At 45.8% G+C, this 22758-nt stretch overlaps 1 protein-coding gene across 1 annotated transcript in view; it reads right to left on the bottom strand.

Moving 5' to 3' along the window:
• dlec1 (DLEC1 cilia and flagella associated protein) overlaps positions 1-22758 on the bottom strand; it is a gene marked incomplete at both ends in the record, with an annotated part of 160429 nt that overhangs the window by 31096 nt on the left and 106575 nt on the right. The gene's annotated exons all lie outside the window — the stretch shown is intronic.

The raw sequence follows: 22758 nt of genomic DNA, 5'->3' as shown, positions 1-22758 counted from the left end.
AGATACAGGAAAACGCAGTCAAAACACGATTCAAACCCTGTCAGTAGATACAGGAACACGCAGTCAAAACACAGTTCAAACCCTGTCAGTAGATACAGGACCACACAGTCAAAACACGGTTCAAACCCTGTCAGTAGATACAGGAACACGCAGTCAAAACACGGTTCAAACCCTGTCAGTAGATACAGGAACACGCAGTCAAAACACGGTTCAAACCCTGTCAGTAGATACAGGACCACACAGTCAAAACACGGTTCAAACCCTGTCAGTAGATACAGGAACACGCATTCAAAACACGTTTCAAACCCTGTCAGTAGATACAGGAACACGCAGTCAAAACACGGTTCAAACCCTGTCAGTAGATACAGGAACACGCAGTCAAAACACGGTTCAAACCCTGTCAGTAGATACAGGAACACGCAGTCAAAACACGGTTCAAACCCTGTCAGTAGATACAGGAACACGCAGTCAAAACACGGTTCAAACCCTGTCAGTAGATACAGGAACACGCAGTCAAAACACAGTTCAAACCCTGTCAGTAGATACAGGAACACGGAGTCAAAACACGTTTCAAACCCTGTCAGTAGATACAGGAACACGCAGTCAAAACACGGTTCAAACCCTGTCAGTAGATACAGGAACACGCAGTCAAAACACGGTTCAAACCCTGTCAGTAGATACAGGAACACACAGTCAAAACACGGTTCAAACCCTGTCAGTAGATACAGGACCACACAGTCAAAACACGGTTCAAACCCTGTCAGTAGATACAGGAACACGCAGTCAAAACACGGTTCAAACCCTGTCAGTAGATACAGGAACACGCAGTCAAAACACGGTTCAAACCCTGTCAGTAGATACAGGAACACGCAGTCAAAACACGGTTCAAACCCTGTCAGTAGATACAGGAACATGCAGTCAAAACACGGTTCAAACCCTGTCAGTAGATACAGGAACACGCAGTCAAAACACGGTTCAAACCCTGTCAGTAGATACAGGAACACGCAGTCAAAACACGGTTCAAACCCTGTCAGTAGATACAGGAACACGCAGTCAAAACACGGTTCAAACCCTGTCAGTAGATACAGGAACACGGAGTCAAAACACGGTTCAAACCCTGTCAGTAGATACAGGAACACGCATTCAAAACACGGTTCAAACCCTGTCAGTAGATACAGGACCACACAGTCAAAACACGGTTCAAACCCTGTCAGTAGATACAGGAACACGCATTCAAAACACGTTTCAAACCCTGTCAGTAGATACAGGAACACGCAGTCAAAACACGGTTCAAACCCTGTCAGTAGATACAGGAACACACAGTCAAAACACGGTTCAAACCCTGTCAGTAGATACAGGAACACGCAGTCAAAACACGGTTCAAACCCTGTCAGTAGATACAGGAACACGCAGTCAAAACACGGTTCAAACCCTGTCAGTAGATACAGGAACACGCAGTCAAAACACGGTTCAAACCCTGTCAGTAGATACAGGAACACGCATTCAAAACACGGTTCAAACCCTGTCAGTAGATACAGGAACACACAGTCAAAACACGGTTCAAACCCTGTCAGTAGATACAGGAACACGCAGTCAAAACACGGTTCAAATCCTGTCAGTAGATACAGGAACACGCAGTCAAAACACGGTTCAAACCCTGTCAGTAGATACAGGAACACGCAGTCAAAACACGGTTCAAACCCTGTCAGTAGATACAGGAACACGCAGTCAATACACGGTTCAAACCCTGTCAGTAGATACAGGAACACGCAGTCAAAACACGGTTCAAACCCTGTCAGTAGATACAGGAACACGCATTCAAAACACGTTTCAAACCCTGTCAGTAGATACAGGAACACGCAGTCAAAACACGGTTCAAACCCTGTCAGTAGATACAGGACCACGCAGTCAAAACACGGTTCAAACCCTGTCAGTAGATACAGGAACACGCAGTCAAAACACGGTTCAAACCCTGTCAGTAGATACAGGAACACGCAGTCAAAACACGGTTCAAACCCTGTCAGTAGATACAGGAACACGCATTCAAAACACGTTTCAAACCCTGTCAGTAGATACAGGAACACGCAGTCAAGACACGGTTCAAACCCTGTCAGTAGATACAGGAAAACGCAGTCAAAACACGATTCAAACCCTGTCAGTAGATACAGGAACACGCAGTCAAAACACAGTTCAAACCCTGTCAGTAGATACAGGACCACACAGTCAAAACACGGTTCAAACCCTGTCAGTAGATACAGGAACACGCAGTCAAAACACGGTTCAAACCCTGTCAGTAGATACAGGAACACGCAGTCAAAACACGGTTCAAACCCTGTCAGTAGATACAGGACCACACAGTCAAAACACGGTTCAAACCCTGTCAGTAGATACAGGAACACGCATTCAAAACACGTTTCAAACCCTGTCAGTAGATACAGGAACACGCAGTCAAAACACGGTTCAAACCCTGTCAGTAGATACAGGAACACGCAGTCAAAACACGGTTCAAACCCTGTCAGTAGATACAGGAACACGCAGTCAAAACACGGTTCAAACCCTGTCAGTAGATACAGGAACACGCAGTCAAAACACGGTTCAAACCCTGTCAGTAGATACAGGAACACGCAGTCAAAACACAGTTCAAACCCTGTCAGTAGATACAGGAACACGGAGTCAAAACACGTTTCAAACCCTGTCAGTAGATACAGGAACACGCAGTCAAAACACGGTTCAAACCCTGTCAGTAGATACAGGAACACGCAGTCAAAACACGGTTCAAACCCTGTCAGTAGATACAGGAACACACAGTCAAAACACGGTTCAAACCCTGTCAGTAGATACAGGACCACACAGTCAAAACACAGTTCAAACCCTGTCAGTAGATACAGGAACACGCAGTCAAAACACGGTTCAAACCCTGTCAGTAGATACAGGAACACGCAGTCAAAACACGGTTCAAACCCTGTCAGTAGATACAGGAACACGCAGTCAAAACACGGTTCAAACCCTGTCAGTAGATACAGGAACATGCAGTCAAAACACGGTTCAAACCCTGTCAGTAGATACAGGAACACGCAGTCAAAACACGGTTCAAACCCTGTCAGTAGATACAGGAACACGCAGTCAAAACACGGTTCAAACCCTGTCAGTAGATACAGGAACACGCAGTCAAAACACGGTTCAAACCCTGTCAGTAGATACAGGAACACGCATTCAAAACACGTTTCAAACCCTGTCAGTAGATACAGGAACACGCAGTCAAAACACGGTTCAAACCCTGTCAGTAGATACAGGAACACGCAGTCAAAACACGGTTCAAACCCTGTCAGTAGATACAGGAACACACAGTCAAAACACGGTTCAAACCCTGTCAGTAGATACAGGACCACACAGTCAAAACACGGTTCAAACCCTGTCAGTAGATACAGGAACACGGAGTCAAAACACGGTTCAAACCCTGTCAGTAGATACAGGAACACGCATTCAAAACACGGTTCAAACCATGTCAGTAGATACAGGAACACGCAGTCAAAACCCGGTTCAAACCCTGTCAGTAGATACAGGAACACGCAGTCAAAACACGGTTCAAACCCTGTCAGTAGATACAGGAACACGCAGTCAAAACACGGTTCAAACCCTGTCAGTAGATACAGGACCACACAGTCAAAACACGGTTCAAACCCTGTCAGTAGATACAGGACCACACAGTCAAAACACGGTTCAAACCCTGTCAGTAGATACAGGAACACACAGTCAAAACACGGTTCAAACCCTGTCAGTAGATACAGGAACACGCAGTCAAAACACGGTTCAAATCCTGTCAGTAGATACAGGAACACGCAGTCAAAACACGGTTCAAACCCTGTCAGTAGATACAGGAACACGCAGTCAAAACACGGTTCAAACCCTGTCAGTAGATACAGGAACACGCAGTCAAAACACGGTTCAAACCCTGTCAGTAGATACAGGAACACGCAGTCAAAACACGTTTCAAACCCTGTCAGTAGATACAGGAACACGCAGTCAAAACACGGTTCAAACCCTGTCAGTAGATACAGGAACACGCAGTCAAAACACGGTTCAAACCCTGTCAGTAGATACAGGAACACACAGTCAAAACACGGTTCAAACCCTGTCAGTAGATACAGGAACACACAGTCAAAACACGGTTCAAACCCTGTCAGTAGATACAGGACCACACAGTCAAAACACAGTTCAAACCCTGTCAGTAGATACAGGAACACGGAGTCAAAACACGTTTCAAACCCTGTCAGTAGATACAGGAACACGCAGTCAAAACACGGTTCAAACCCTGTCAGTAGATACAGGAACACGCAGTCAAAACACGGTTCAAACCCTGTCAGTAGATACAGGAACACACAGTCAAAACACGGTTCAAACCCTGTCAGTAGATACAGGACCACACAGTCAAAACACGGTTCAAACCCTGTCAGTAGATACAGGAACACGCAGTCAAAACACGGTTCAAACCCTGTCAGTAGATACAGGAACACGCAGTCAAAACACGGTTCAAACCCTGTCAGTAGATACAGGAACACGCAGTCAAAACACGGTTCAAACCCTGTCAGTAGATACAGGAACACGCAGTCAAAACACGGTTCAAACCCTGTCAGTAGATACAGGAACACGCAGTCAAAACACGGTTCAAACCCTGTCAGTAGATACAGGAACACGCAGTCAAAACACGGTTCAAACCCTGTCAGTAGATACAGGAACACGCAGTCAAAACACGGTTCAAACCCTGTCAGTAGATACAGGAACACGCAGTCAAAACACGGTTCAAACCCTGTCAGTAGATACAGGAACACGCATTCAAAACACGTTTCAAACCCTGTCAGTAGATACAGGAACACGCAGTCAAAACACGGTTCAAACCCTGTCAGTAGATACAGGAACACGCAGTCAAAACACGGTTCAAACCCTGTCAGTAGATACAGGAACACGCAGTCAAAACACGGTTCAAACCCTGTCAGTAGATACAGGAACACGCAGTCAAAACACGGTTCAAACCCTGTCAGTAGATACAGGAACACGCAGTCAAAACACGGTTCAAACCCTGTCAGTAGATACAGGAACACGCAGTCAAAACACGGTTCAAACCCTGTCAGTAGATACAGGAACACGCAGTCAAAACACGGTTCAAACCCTGTCAGTAGATACAGGAACACGCAGTCAAAACACGGTTCAAACCCTGTCAGTAGATACAGGAACACGCAGTCAAAACACGGTTCAAACCCTGTCAGTAGATACAGGAACACGCAGTCAAAACACGGTTCAAACCCTGTCAGTAGATACAGGAACACGCAGTCAAAACACGGTTCAAACCCTGTCAGTAGATACAGGAACACGCATTCAAAACACGTTTCAAACCCTGTCAGTAGATACAGGAACACACAGTCAAAACACGGTTCAAACCCTGTCAGTAGATACAGGAACACGCAGTCAAAACACGGTTCAAACCCTGTCAGTAGATACAGGAACACACAGTCAAAACACGGTTCAAACCCTGTCAGTAGATACAGGACCACACAGTCAAAACACGGTTCAAACCCTGTCAGTAGATACAGGAACACGGAGTCAAAACACGGTTCAAACCCTGTCAGTAGATACAGGAACACGCAGTCAAAACACGGTTCAAACCATGTCAGTAGATACAGGAACACGCAGTCAAAACACGGTTCAAACCCTGTCAGTAGATACAGGAACACGCAGTCAAAACACGGTTCAAACCCTGTCAGTAGATACAGGAACACGCAGTCAAAACACGGTTCAAACCCTGTCAGTAGATACAGGACCACACAGTCAAAACACGGTTCAAACCCTGTCAGTAGATACAGGACCACACAGTCAAAACACGGTTCAAACCCTGTCAGTAGATACAGGAACACACAGTCAAAACACGGTTCAAACCCTGTCAGTAGATACAGGAACACGCAGTCAAAACACGGTTCAAATCCTGTCAGTAGATACAGGAACACGCAGTCAAAACACGGTTCAAACCCTGTCAGTAGATACAGGAACACGCAGTCAAAACACGGTTCAAACCCTGTCAGTAGATACAGGAACACGCAGTCAAAACACGGTTCAAACCCTGTCAGTAGATACAGGAACACGCAGTCAAAACACGGTTCAAACCCTGTCAGTAGATACAGGAGCACGCATTCAAAACACGTTTCAAACCCTGTCAGTAGATACAGGAACACGCAGTCAAAACACGGTTCAAACCCTGTCAGTAGATACAGGAACACGCAGTCAAAACACGGTTCAAACCCTGTCAGTAGATACAGGAACACGCAGTCAAAACACGGTTCAAACCCTGTCAGTAGATACAGGACCACACAGTCAAAACACGGTTCAAACCCTGTCAGTAGATACAGGACCACACAGTCAAAACACGGTTCAAACCCTGTCAGTAGATACAGGAACACGGAGTCAAAACACGGTTCAAACCCTGTCAGTAGATACAGGAACACGCAGTCAAAACACGGTTCAAACCCTGTCAGTAGATACAGGAACACGCAGTCAAAACACGGTTCAAACCCTGTCAGTAGATACAGGACCACACAGTCAAAACACGGTTCAAACCCTGTCAGTAGATACAGGACCACACAGTCAAAACACGGTTCAAACCCTGTCAGTAGATACAGGAACACGCAGTCAAAACACGGTTCAAACCCTGTCAGTAGATACAGGAACACGCAGTCAAAACACGGTTCAAACCCTGTCAGTAGATACAGGAACACGCAGTCAAAACACGGTTCAAACCCTGTCAGTAGATACAGGAACACGCAGTCAAAACACGGTTCAAACCCTGTCAGTAGATACAGGAACACGCATTCAAAACACGTTTCAAACCCTGTCAGTAGATACAGGAACACACAGTCAAAACACGGTTCAAACCCTGTCAGTAGATACAGGAACACGCAGTCAAAACACGGTTCAAACCCTGTCAGTAAATACAGGAACACACAGTCAAAACACGGTTCAAACCCTGTCAGTAGATACAGGACCACACAGTCAAAACACGGTTCAAACCCTGTCAGTAGATACAGGAACACGGAGTCAAAACACGGTTCAAACCCTGTCAGTAGATACAGGAACACGCAGTCAAAACACAGTTCAAACCCTGTCAGTAGATACAGGAACACGCAGTCAAAACACATTCAAACCATGTCAGTAGATACAGGAACACGCAGTCAAAACACGGTTCAAACCCTGTCAGTAGATACAGGAACACGCAGTCAAAACACGGTTCAAACACTGTCAGTAGATACAGGACCACACAGTCAAAACACGGTTCAAACCCTGTCAGTAGATACAGGAACACACAGTCAAAACACGGTTCAAACCCTGTCAGTAGATACAGGAACACGCAGTCAAAACACGGTTCAAATCCTGTCAGTAGATACAGGAACACGCAGTCAAAACACGGTTCAAACCCTGTCAGTAGATACAGGAACACGCAGTCAAAACACGGTTCAAACCCTGTCAGTAGATACAGGAACACGCAGTCAAAACACGGTTCAAACCCTGTCAGTAGATACAGGAACACGCAGTCAAAACACGGTTCAAACCCTGTCAGTAGATACAGGAACACGCATTCAAAACACGTTTCAAACCCTGTCAGTAGATAGAGGAACACGCAGTCAAAACACGGTTCAAACCCTGTCAGTAGATACAGGAACACGCAGTCAAAACACGGTTCAAACCCTGTCAGTAGATACAGGAACACGCAGTCAAAACACGGTTCAAACCCTGTCAGTAGATACAGGACCACACAGTCAAAACACGGTTCAAACCCTGTCAGTAGATACAGGAACACGGAGTCAAAACACGGTTCAAACCCTGTCAGTAGATACAGGAACACGCAGTCAAAACACGGTTCAAACCCTGTCAGTAGATACAGGAACACGCAGTCAAAACACGGTTCAAACCCTGTCAGTAGATACAGGAACACGCAGTCAAAACACGGTTCAAACCCTGTCAGTAGAAACAGGAAAACGCAGTCAAAACACGGTTCAAACCCTGTCAGTAGATACAGGACCACACAGTCAAAACACGGTTCAAACCCTGTCAGTAGATACAGGAACACACAGTCAAAACACGGTTCAAACCCTGTCAGTAGATACAGGAACACGCAGTCAAAACATGGTTCAAACCCTGTCAGTAGATACAGGAACACGCAGTCAAAACACGGTTCAAACCCTGTCAGTAGATACAGGAACACGCATTCAAAACACGTTTCAAACCCTGTCAGTAGATACAGGAACACGCAGTCAAAACACGGTTCAAACCCTGTCAGTAGATACAGGAACACGCAGTCAAAACACGGTTCAAACCCTGTCAGTAGATACAGGAACACGCAGTCAAAACACGGTTCAAACCCTGTCAGTAGATACAGGAACACGCAGTCAAAACACGGTTCAAACCCTGTCAGTAGATACAGGAACACGCAGTCAAAACACGGTTCAAACCCTGTCAGTAGATACAGGAACACGCAGTCAAAACACGGTTCAAACCCTGTCAGTAGATACAGGAACACGCAGTCAAAACACGGTTCAAACCCTGTCAGTAGATACAGGAACACACAGTCAAATTACGGTTCAAACCCTGTCAGTAGATACAGGAACACGCATTCAAAACACGTTTCAAACCCTGTCAGTAGATACAGGAACATGCAGTCAAAACACGGTTCAAACCCTGTCAGTAGATACAGGAACACGCAGTCAAAACACGGTTCAAACCCTGTCAGTAGATACAGGAACACGCAGTCAAAACACGGTTCAAACCCTGTCAGTAGATACAGGACCACACAGTCAAAACACGGTTCAAACCCTGTCAGTAGATACAGGACCACACAGTCAAAACACGGTTCAAACCCTGTCAGTAGATACAGGAACACGCAGTCAAAACACGGTTCAAACCCTGTCAGTAGATACAGGAACACGCAGTCAAAACACGGTTCAAACCCTGTCAGTAGATACAGGAACACGGAGTCAAAACACGGTTCAAACCCTGTCAGTAGATACAGGAACACACAGTCAAATTACGGTTCAAACCCTGTCAGTAGATACAGGAACACGCATTCAAAACACGTTTCAAACCCTGTCAGTAGATACAGGAACACGCAGTCAAAACACGGTTCAAACCCTGTCAGTAGATACAGGAACACGCAGTCAAAACACGGTTCAAACCCTGTCAGTAGATACAGGAACACACAGTCAAATTACGGTTCAAACCCTGTCAGTAGATACAGGAACACGCATTCAAAACACGTTTCAAACCCTGTCAGTAGATACAGGAACACGCAGTCAAAACACGGTTCAAACCCTGTCAGTAGATACAGGAACACGCAGTCAAAACACGGTTCAAACCCTGTCAGTAGATACAGGAACACGCAGTCAAAACACGGTTCAAACCCTGTCAGTAGATACAGGACCACACAGTCAAAACACGGTTCAAACCCTGTCAGTAGATACAGGACCACACAGTCAAAACACGGTTCAAACCCTGTCAGTAGATACAGGAACACGCAGTCAAAACACGGTTCAAACCCTGTCAGTAGATACAGGAACACGCAGTCAAAACACGGTTCAAACCCTGTCAGTAGATACAGGAACACGCATTCAAAACACGTTTCAAACCCTGTCAGTAGATACAGGAACACGCAGTCAAAACACGGTTCAAACCCTGTCAGTAGATACAGGAACACGCAGTCAAAACACGGTTCAAACCCTGTCAGTAGATACAGGAACACACAGTCAAATTACGGTTCAAACCCTGTCAGTAGATACAGGAACACGCATTCAAAACACGTTTCAAACCCTGTCAGTAGATACAGGAACACGCAGTCAAAACACGGTTCAAACCCTGTCAGTAGATACAGGAACACGCAGTCAAAACACGGTTCAAACCCTGTCAGTAGATACAGGAACACGCAGTCAAAACACGGTTCAAACCCTGTCAGTAGATACAGGACCACACAGTCAAAACACGGTTCAAACCCTGTCAGTAGATACAGGACCACACAGTCAAAACACGGTTCAAACCCTGTCAGTAGATACAGGAACACGCAGTCAAAACACGGTTCAAACCCTGTCAGTAGATACAGGAACACGCAGTCAAAACACGGTTCAAACCCTGTCAGTAGATACAGGAACACGCATTCAAAACACGTTTCAAACCCTGTCAGTAGATACAGGAACACGCAGTCAAAACACGGTTCAAACCCTGTCAGTAGATACAGGAACACGCAGTCAAAACACGGTTCAAACCCTGTCAGTAGATACAGGAACACGCAGTCAAAACACGGTTCAAACCCTGTCAGTAGATACAGGAACACGCAGTCAAAACACGGTTCAAACCCTGTCAGTAGATACAGGAACACGCAGTCAAAACACGGTTCAAACCCTGTCAGTAGATACAGGAATACGCAGTCAAAACACGGTTCAAACCCTGTCAGTAGATACAGGAACACGCATTCAAAACACGTTTCAAACCCTGTCAGTAGATACAGGAACACGCAGTCAAAACACGGTTCAAACCCTGTCAGTAGATACAGGAACACGCAGTCAAAACACGGTTCAAACCCTGTCAGTAGATACAGGAACACACAGTCAAAACACGGTTCAAACCCTGTCAGTAGATACAGGACCACACAGTCAAAACACGGTTCAAACCCTGTCAGTAGATACAGGAACACGGAGTCAAAACACGGTTCAAACCCTGTCAGTAGATACAGGAACACGCAGTCAAAACACGGTTCAAACCCTGTCAGTAGATACAGGAACACGCAGTCAAAACACGGTTCAAACCCTGTCAGTAGATACAGGAACACGCAGTCAAAACACGGTTCAAACCCTGTCAGTAGATACAGGAACACGCAGTCAAAACACGGTTCAAACCCTGTCAGTAGATACAGGACCACACAGTCAAAACACGGTTCAAACCCTGTCAGTAGATACAGGACCACACAGTCAAAACACGGTTCAAACCCTGTCAGTAGATACAGGAACACACAGTCAAAACACGGTTCAAACCCTGTCAGTAGATACAGGAACACGCAGTCAAAACACGGTTCAAATCCTGTCAGTAGATACAGGAACACGCAGTCAAAACACGGTTCAAACCCTGTCAGTAGATACAGGAACACGCAGTCAAAACACGGTTCAAACCCTGTCAGTAGATACAGGAACACGCAGTCAAAACACGGTTCAAACCCTGTCAGTAGATACAGGAACACGCAGTCAAAACACGGTTCAAACCCTGTCAGTAGATACAGGAGCATGCATTCAAAACACGTTTCAAACCCTGTCAGTAGATACAGGAACACGCAGTCAAAACACGGTTCAAACCCTGTCAGTAGATACAGGAACACACAGTCAAAACACGGTTCAAACCCTGTCAGTAGATACAGGAACACGCAGTCAAAACACGGTTCAAACCCTGTCAGTAGATACAGGACCACACAGTCAAAACACGGTTCAAACCCTGTCAGTAGATACAGGACCACACAGTCAAAACACGGTTCAAACCCTGTCAGTAGATACAGGAACACGGAGTCAAAACACGGTTCAAACCCTGTCAGTAGATACAGGAACACGCAGTCAAAACACGGTTCAAACCCTGTCAGTAGATACAGGAACACGCAGTCAAAACACGGTTCAAACCCTGTCAGTAGATACAGGACCACACAGTCAAAACACGGTTCAAACCCTGTCAGTAGATACAGGACCACACAGTCAAAACACGGTTCAAACCCTGTCAGTAGATACAGGAACACACAGTCAAAACACGGTTCAAACCCTGTCAGTAGATACAGGAATACGCAGTCAAAACACGGTTCAAACCCTGTCAGTAGATACAGGAACAAGCAGTCAAAACACGGTTCAAACCCTGTCAGTAGATACAGGAACACGCAGTCAAAACACGGTTCAAACCCTGTCAGTAGATACAGGAACACGCATTCAAAACACGTTTCAAACCCTGTCAGTAGATACAGGAACACGCAGTCAAAACACGGTTCAAACCCTGTCAGTAGATACAGGAACACGCAGTCAAAACACGGTTCAAACCCTGTCAGTAAATACAGGAACACACAGTCAAAACACGGTTCAAACCCTGTCAGTAGATACAGGACCACACAGTCAAAACACGGTTCAAACCCTGTCAGTAGATACAGGAACACGGAGTCAAAACACGGTTCAAACCCTGTCAGTAGATGCAGGAACACGCAGTCAAAACACAGTTCAAACCCTGTCAGTAGATACAGGAACACGCAGTCAAAACACATTCAAACCATGTCAGTAGATACAGGAACACGCAGTCAAAACACGGTTCAAACCCTGTCAGTAGATACAGGAACACGCAGTCAAAACACGGTTCAAACACTGTCAGTAGATACAGGACCACACAGTCAAAACACGGTTCAAACCCTGTCAGTAGATACAGGAACACACAGTCAAAACACGGTTCAAACCCTGTCAGTAGATACAGGAACACGCAGTCAAAACACGGTTCAAATCCTGTCAGTAGATACAGGAACACGCAGTCAAAACACGGTTCAAACCCTGTCAGTAGATACAGGAACACGCAGTCAAAACACGGTTCAAACCCTGTCAGTAGATACAGGAACACGCAGTCAAAACACGGTTCAAACCCTGTCAGTAGATACAGGAACACACAGTCAAAACACGGTTCAAACCCTGTCAGTAGATACAGGACCACACAGTCAAAACACGGTTCAAACCCTGTCAGTAGATACAGGAACACGGAGTCAAAACACGGTTCAAACCCTGTCAGTAGATGCAGGAACACGCAGTCAAAACACAGTTCAAACCCTGTCAGTAGATACAGGAACACGCAGTCAAAACACATTCAAACCATGTCAGTAGATACAGGAACACGCAGTCAAAACACGGTTCAAACCCTGTCAGTAGATACAGGAACACGCAGTCAAAACACGGTTCAAACACTGTCAGTAGATACAGGACCACACAGTCAAAACACGGTTCAAACCCTGTCAGTAGATACAGGAACACACAGTCAAAACACGGTTCAAACCCTGTCAGTAGATACAGGAACACGCAGTCAAAACACGGTTCAAATCCTGTCAGTAGATACAGGAACACGCAGTCAAAACACGGTTCAAACCCTGTCAGTAGATACAGGAACACGCAGTCAAAACACGGTTCAAACCCTGTCAGTAGATACAGGAACACGCAGTCAAAACACGGTTCAAACCCTGTCAGTAGATACAGGAACACGCAGTCAAAACACGGTTCAAACCCTGTCAGTAGATACAGGAACACGCATTCAAAACACGTTTCAAACCCTGTCAGTAGATAGAGGAACACGCAGTCAAAACACGGTTCAAACCCTGTCAGTAGATACAGGAACACGCAGTCAAAACACGGTTCAAACCCTGTCAGTAGATACAGGAACACGCAGTCAAAACACGGTTCAAACCCTGTCAGTAGATACAGGACCACACAGTCAAAACACGGTTCAAACCCTGTCAGTAGATACAGGAACACGGAGTCAAAACACGGTTCAAACCCTGTCAGTAGATACAGGAACACGCAGTCAAAACACGGTTCAAACCCTGTCAGTAGATACAGGAACACGCAGTCAAAACACGGTTCAAACCCTGTCAGTAGATACAGGAACACGCAGTCAAAACACGGTTCAAACCCTGTCAGTAGAAACAGGAAAACGCAGTCAAAACACGGTTCAAACCCTGTCAGTAGATACAGGACCACACAGTCAAAACACGGTTCAAACCCTGTCAGTAGATACAGGAACACACAGTCAAAACACGGTTCAAACCCTGTCAGTAGATACAGGAACACGCAGTCAAAACATGGTTCAAACCCTGTCAGTAGATACAGGAACACACAGTCAAAACACGGTTCAAACCCTGTCAGTAGATACAGGAACACGCATTCAAAACACGTTTCAAACCCTGTCAGTAGATACAGGAACACGCAGTCAAAACACGGTTCAAACCCTGTCAGTAGATACAGGAACACGCAGTCAAAACACGGTTCAAACCCTGTCAGTAGATACAGGAACACGCAGTCAAAACACGGTTCAAACCCTGTCAGTAGATACAGGAACACGCAGTCAAAACACGGTTCAAACCCTGTCAGTAGATACAGGAACACGCAGTCAAAACACGGTTCAAACCCTGTCAGTAGATACAGGAACACGCAGTCAAAACACGGTTCAAACCCTGTCAGTAGATACAGGAACACGCAGTCAAAACACGGTTCAAACCCTGTCAGTAGATACAGGAACACACAGTCAAATTACGGTTCAAACCCTGTCAGTAGATACAGGAACACGCATTCAAAACACGTTTCAAACCCTGTCAGTAGATACAGGAACACGCAGTCAAAACACGGTTCAAACCCTGTCAGTAGATACAGGAACACGCAGTCAAAACACGGTTCAAACCCTGTCAGTAGATACAGGAACACGCAGTCAAAACACGGTTCAAACCCTGTCAGTAGATACAGGAACACGCAGTCAAAACACGGTTCAAACCCTGTCAGTAGATACAGGAACACGCAGTCAAAACACGGTTCAAACCCTGTCAGTAGATACAGGAACACGCAGTCAAAACACGGTTCAAACCCTGTCAGTAGATACAGGAACACGCAGTCAAAACACGGTTCAAACCCTGTCAGTAGATACAGGAACACACAGTCAAATTACGGTTCAAACCCTGTCAGTAGATACAGGAACACGCATTCAAAACACGTTTCAAACCCTGTCAGTAGATACAGGAACACGCAGTCAAAACACGGTTCAAACCCTGTCAGTAGATACAGGAACACGCAGTCAAAACACGGTTCAAACCCTGTCAGTAGATACAGGAACACGCAGTCAAAACACGGTTCAAACCCTGTCAGTAGATACAGGACCACACAGTCAAAACACGGTTCAAACCCTGTCAGTAGATACAGGACCACACAGTCAAAACACGGTTCAAACCCTGTCAGTAGATACAGGAACACGCAGTCAAAACACGGTTCAAACCCTGTCAGTAGATACAGGAACACGCAGTCAAAACACGGTTCAAACCCTGTCAGTAGATACAGGAACACGCATTCAAAACACGTTTCAAACCCTGTCAGTAGATACAGGAACACGCAGTCAAAACACGGTTCAAACCCTGTCAGTAGATACAGGAACACGCAGTCAAAACACGGTTCAAACCCTGTCAGTAGATACAGGAACACGCAGTCAAAACACGGTTCAAACCCTGTCAGTAGATACAGGAACACGCAGTCAAAACACGGTTCAAACCCTGTCAGTAGATACAGGAACACGCAGTCAAAACACGGTTCAAACCCTGTCAGTAGATACAGGAACACGCAGTCAAAACACGGTTCAAACCCTGTCAGTAGATACAGGAACACGCAGTCAAAACACGGTTCAAACCCTGTCAGTAGATACAGGACCACGCAGTCAAAACACGGTTCAAACCCTGTCAGTAGATACAGGAACACGCAGTCAAAACACGGTTCAAACCCTGTCAGTAGATACAGGAACACGCAGTCAAAACACGGTTCAAACCCTGTCAGTAGATACAGGAACACGCAGTCAAAACACGGTTCAAACCCTGTCAGTAGATACAGGAACACGCATTCAAAACACGTTTCAAACCCTGTCAGTAGATACAGGAACACGCAGTCAAAACACGGTTCAAACCCTGTCAGTAGATACAGGAACACGCAGTCAAAACACGGTTCAAACCCTGTCAGTAGATACAGGAACACGCAGTCAAAACACGGTTCAAACCCTGTCAGTAGATACAGGACCACACAGTCAAAACACGGTTCAAACCCTGTCAGTAGATACAGGACCACACAGTCAAAACACGGTTCAAACCCTGTCAGTAGATACAGGAACACGCAGTCAAAACACGGTTCAAACCCTGTCAGTAGATACAGGAACACGCATTCAAAACACGTTACAAACCCTGTCAGTAGATACAGGAACACGCAGTCAAAACACGGTTCAAACCCTGTCAGTAGATACAGGAACACGCAGTCAAAACACGGTTCAAACCCTGTCAGTAGATACAGGAACACGCAGTCAAAACACAGTTCAAACCCTGTCAGTAGATACAGGAACACGCAGTCAAAACACGGTTCAAACCCTGTCAGTAGATACAGGAACACGCAGTCAAAACACGGTTCAAACCCTGTCAGTAGATACAGGACCACACAGTCAAAACACGGTTCAAACCCTGTCAGTAGATACAGGACCACACAGTCAAAACACGGTTCAAACCCTGTCAGTAGATACAGGAACACACAGTCAAAACACGGTTCAAACCCTGTCAGTAGATACAGGACCACGCAGTCAAAACACGGTTCAAACCCTGTCAGTAGATACAGGAACACGCAGTCAAAACACGGTTCAAACCCTGTCAGTAGATACAGGAACACGCAGTCAAAACACGGTTCAAACCCTGTCAGTAGATACAGGAACACGCAGTCAAAACACGGTTCAAACCCTGTCAGTAGATACAGGAACACGCAGTCAAAACACGGTTCAAACCCTATCAGTAGATACAGGAACACGCAGTCAAAACATGGTTCAAACCCTGTCAGTAGATACAGGAACACGCAGTCAAAACACTGTTCAAACCCTGTCAGTAGATACAGGAACACACAGTCAAAACACGGTTCAAACCCTGTCAGTAGATACAGGAACACGCAGCCAAAACACGGTTCAAACCCTGTCAGTAGATACAGGAACACGCAGTCAAAACACGGTTCAAACCCTGTCAGTAGATACAGGAACACGCAGTCAAAACACGTTTCAAACCCTGTCAGTAGATACAGGAACACGCAGTCAAAACACGTTTCAAACCCTGTCAGTAGATACAGGAACACGCAGTCAAAACACGGTTCAAACCCTGTCAGTAGATACAGGAACACGCAGTCAAAACACGGTCAAACCCTGTCAGTAGATACAGGAACACGCAGTCAAAACACGTTTCAAACCCTGTCAGTAGATACAGGAACACGCAGTCAAAACACGTTTCAAACCCTGTCAGTATATACAGGAACACGCAGTCAAAACACGGTTCAAACCCTGTCAGTAGATACAGGAACACGCAGTCAAAACACGTTTCAAACCCTGTCAGTAGATACAGGAACACGCAGTCAAAACACGTTTCAAACCCTGTCAGTAGATACAGGAACACGCAGTCAAAACACTGTTCAAACCCTGTCAGTAGATACAGGACCACACAGTCAAAACACGGTTCAAACCCTGTCAGTAGACACAGGACCACACAGTCAAAACACGGTTCAAACCCTGTCAGTAGATACAGGAACACGCAGTCAAAACACGGTTCAAACCCTGTCAGTAGATACAGGAACACGCAGTCAAAACACGTTTCAAACCCTGTCAGTAGATACAGGAACACACAGTCAAAACACGGTTCAAACCCTGTCAGTAGATACAGGACCACACAGTCAAAACACGGTTCAAACCCTGTCAGTAGATACAGGAACACACAGTCAAAACACGGTTCAAACCCTGTCAGTAGATACAGGACCACACAGTCAAAACACGGTTCAAACCCTGTCAGTAGATACAGGAACATACAGTCAAAACAAGTTTCAAACCCTGTCAGTAGATACAGGAACACGCAGTCAAAACACGTTTCAAACCCTGTCAGTAGATACAGGAACACGCAGTCAAAACACGTTTCAAACCCTGTCAGTAGATACAGGAACACGCAGTCAAAACACGGTTCAAACCCTGTCAGTAGATACAGGAACACGCAGTCAAAACACGTTTCAAACCCTGTCAGTAGATACAGGACCACACAGTCAAAACACGTTTCAAACCCTGTCAGTAGATACAGGAACACGCAGTCAAAACACGGTTCAAACCCTGTCAGTAGATACAGGACCACGCAGTCAAAACACGGTTCAAATCCTGTCAGTAGACACAGGACCACGCAGTCAAAACACGGTTCAAACCCTGTCAGTAGATACAGGACCACACAGTCAAAACACGGTTCAAACCCTGTCAGTAGATACAGGAACACGCAGTCAAAACACGGTTCAAACCCTGTCAGTAGATACAGGAACACGCAGTCAAAACACGGTTCAAACCCTGTCAGTAGATACAGGAACACGCAGTCAAAACACGGTTCAAACCCTGTCAGTAGATACAGGAACACGCAGTCAAAACACGGTTCAAACCCTGTCAGTAGATACAGGAACACACAGTCAAAACACGGTGCAAACCCTGTCAGTAGATACAGGAACACGCAGTCAAAACACGGTTCAAACCCTGTCAGTAGATACAGGACCACACAGTCAAAACACGGTTCAAACCCTGTCAGTAGATACAGGAACACACAGTCAAAACACGGTGCAAACCCTGTCAGTAGATACAGGACAACACAGTCAAAACACGGTTCAAACCCTGTCAGTAGATACAGGAACACGCAGTCAAAACACGGTTCAAACCCTGTCAGTAGATACAGGAACACGCAGTCAAAACACGTTTCAAACCCTGTCAGTAGATACAGGAACACGCAGTCAAAACACGGTTCAAACCCTGTCAGTAGATACAGGAACACGCATTCAAAACACGGTTCAAACCCTGTCAGTAGATACAGGAACACGCAGTCAAAACACGGTTCAAACCCTGTCAGTAGATACAGGAACACGCAGTCAAAACACGGTTCAAACCCTGTCAGTAGATACAGGAACACGCAGTCAAAACACGGTTCAAACCCTGTCAGTAGATACAGGAACACACAGTCAAAACACGGTTCAAACCCTGTCAGTAGATACAGGAACACGCAGTCAAAACACGGTTCAAACCCTGTCAGTAGATACAGGAACACACAGTCAAAACACGGTTCAAACCCTGTCAGTAGATACAGGAATACGCAGTCAAAACACGGTTCAAACCCTGTCAGTAGATACAGGAACACGCAGTCAAAACACGGTTCAAACCCTGTTAGTAGATACAGGAACACGCAGTCAAAACACGGTTCAAACCCTGTCAGTAGATACAGGAACACGCAGTCAAAACACGGTTCAAACCCTGTCAGTAGATACAGGAACACACAGTCAAAACACGGTTCAAACCCTGTCAGTAGATACAGGAACACGCAGTCAAAACACGGTTCAAACCCTGTCAGTAGATACAGGACCACGCAGTCAAAACACGGTTCAAACCCTGTCAGTAGATACAGGAACACGCAGTCAAAACACGGTTCAAACCCTGTCAGTAGATACAGGAACACGCAGTCAAAACACGGTTCAAACCCTGTCAGTAGATACAGGAACACGCAGTCAAAACACGGTTCAAACCCTGTCAGTAGATACAGGAACACGCATTCAAAACACGTTTCAAACCCTGTCAGTAGATACAGGAACACGCAGTCAAAACACGGTTCAAACCCTGTCCGTAGATACAGGAACACGCAGTCAAAACACGGTTCAAACCCTGTCAGTAGATACAGGAACACGCATTCAAAACACGTTACAAACCCTGTCAGTAGATACAGGAACACGCAGTCAAAACACGGTTCAAACCCTGTCAGTAGATACAGGAACACGCAGTCAAAACACGGTTCAAACCCTGTCAGTAGATACAGGAACACGCAGTCAAAACACAGTTCAAACCCTGTCAGTAGATACAGGAACACGCAGTCAAAACACGGTTCAAACCCTGTCAGTAGATACAGGAACACGCAGTCAAAACACGGTTCAAACCCTGTCAGTAGATACAGGACCACACAGTCAAAACACGGTTCAAACCCTGTCAGTAGATACAGGACCACACAGTCAAAACACGGTTCAAACCCTGTCAGTAGATACAGGAACACACAGTCAAAACACGGTTCAAACCCTGTCAGTAGATACAGGACCACGCAGTCAAAACACGGTTCAAACCCTGTCAGTAGATACAGGAACACGCAGTCAAAACACGGTTCAAACCCTGTCAGTAGATACAGGAACACGCAGTCAAAACACGGTTCAAACCCTGTCAGTAGATACAGGAACACGCAGTCAAAACACGGTTCAAACCCTGTCAGTAGATACAGGAACACGCAGTCAAAACACGGTTCAAACCCTATCAGTAGATACAGGAACACGCAGTCAAAACATGGTTCAAACCCTGTCAGTAGATACAGGAACACGCAGTCAAAACACTGTTCAAACCCTGTCAGTAGATACAGGAACACACAGTCAAAACACGGTTCAAACCCTGTCAGTAGATACAGGAACACGCAGCCAAAACACGGTTCAAACCCTGTCAGTAGATACAGGAACACGCAGTCAAAACACGGTTCAAACCCTGTCAGTAGATACAGGAACACGCAGTCAAAACACGTTTCAAACCCTGTCAGTAGATACAGGAACACGCAGTCAAAACACGTTTCAAACCCTGTCAGTAGATACAGGAACACGCAGTCAAAACACGGTTCAAACCCTGTCAGTAGATACAGGAACACGCAGTCAAAACACGGTCAAACCCTGTCAGTAGATACAGGAACACGCAGTCAAAACACGTTTCAAACCCTGTCAGTAGATACAGGAACACGCAGTCAAAACACGTTTCAAACCCTGTCAGTATATACAGGAATACGCAGTCAAAACACGGTTCAAACCCTGTCAGTAGATACAGGAACACGCAGTCAAAACACGTTTCAAACCCTGTCAGTAGATACAGGAACACGCAGTCAAAACACGTTTCAAACCCTGTCAGTAGATACAGGAACACGCAGTCAAAACACTGTTCAAACCCTGTCAGTAGATACAGGACCACACAGTCAAAACACGGTTCAAACCCTGTCAGTAGACACAGGACCACACAGTCAAAACACGGTTCAAACCCTGTCAGTAGATACAGGAACACGCAGTCAAAACACGGTTCAAACCCTGTCAGTAGATACAGGAACACGCAGTCAAAACACGTTTCAAACCCTGTCAGTAGATACAGGAACACACAGTCAAAACACGGTTCAAACCCTGTCAGTAGATACAGGACCACACAGTCAAAACACGGTTCAAACCCTGTCAGTAGATACAGGAACACACAGTCAAAACACGGTTCAAACCCTGTCAGTAGATACAGGACCACACAGTCAAAACACGGTTCAAACCCTGTCAGTAGATACAGGAACATACAGTCAAAACAAGTTTCAAACCCTGTCAGTAGATACAGGAACACGCAGTCAAAACACGTTTCAAACCCTGTCAGTAGATACAGGAACACGCAGTCAAAACACGTTTCAAACCCTGTCAGTAGATACAGGAACACGCAGTCAAAACACGGTTCAAACCCTGTCAGTAGATACAGGAACACGCAGTCAAAACACGTTTCAAACCCTGTCAGTAGATACAGGAACACGCAGTCAAAACACGTTTCAAACCCTGTCAGTAGATACAGGAACACGCAGTCAAAACACGGTTCAAACCCTGTCAGTAGATACAGGACCACGCAGTCAAAACACGGTTCAAATCCTGTCAGTAGACACAGGACCACGCAGTCAAAACACGGTTCAAACCCTGTCAGTAGATACAGGACCACACAGTCAAAACACGGTTCAAACCCTGTCAGTAGATACAGGAACACGCAGTCAAAACACGGTTCAAACCCTGTCAGTAGATACAGGAACACGCAGTCAAAACACGGTTCAAACCCTGTCAGTAGATACAGGAACACGCAGTCAAAACACGGTTCAAACCCTGTCAGTAGATACAGGAACACGCAGTCAAAACACGGTTCAAACCCTGTCAGTAGATACAGGAACACACAGTCAAAACACGGTGCAAACCCTGTCAGTAGATACAGGAACACGCAGTCAAAACACGGTTCAAACCCTGTCAGTAGATACAGGACCACACAGTCAAAACACGGTTCAAACCCTGTCAGTAGATACAGGAACACACAGTCAAAACACGGTGCAAACCCTGTCAGTAGATACAGGACAACACAGTCAAAACACGGTTCAAACCCTGTCAGTAGATACAGGAACACGCAGTCAAAACACGGTTCAAACCCTGTCAGTAGATACAGGAACACGCAGTCAAAACACGTTTCAAACCCTGTCAGTAGATACAGGAACACGCAGTCAAAACACGGTTCAAACCCTGTCAGTAGATACAGGAACACGCATTCAAAACACGGTTCAAACCCTGTCAGTAGATACAGGAACACGCAGTCAAAACACGGTTCAAACCCTGTCAGTAGATACAGGAACACGCAGTCAAAACACGGTTCAAACCCTGTCAGTAGATACAGGAACACGCAGTCAAAACACGGTTCAAACCCTGTCAGTAGATACAGGAACACACAGTCAAAACACGGTTCAAACCCTGTCAGTAGATACAGGAACACGCAGTCAAAACACGGTTCAAACCCTGTCAGTAGATACAGGAACACACAGTCAAAACACGGTTCAAACCCTGTCAGTAGATACAGGAATACGCAGTCAAAACACGGTTCAAACCCTGTCAGTAGATACAGGAACACGCAGTCAAAACACGGTTCAAACCCTGTTAGTAGATACAGGAACACGCAGTCAAAACACGGTTCAAACCCTGTCAGTAGATACAGGAACACGCAGTCAAAACACGGTTCAAACCCTGTCAGTAGATACAGGAACACACAGTCAAAACACGGTTCAAACCCTGTCAGTAGATACAGGACCACACAGTCAAAACACGGTTCAAACCC

The sequence above is a fragment of the Coregonus lavaretus genome, assembly GCF_964263955.1.
Source record: "Coregonus lavaretus genome assembly, contig: HAP1_SCAFFOLD_322, whole genome shotgun sequence".
Lineage (NCBI taxonomy): Eukaryota > Metazoa > Chordata > Actinopteri > Salmoniformes > Salmonidae > Coregonus > Coregonus lavaretus.
The sequence above is the reverse complement of the archived record's forward strand: the minus strand, read 5'-3'. Positions and strand labels throughout refer to the sequence as shown.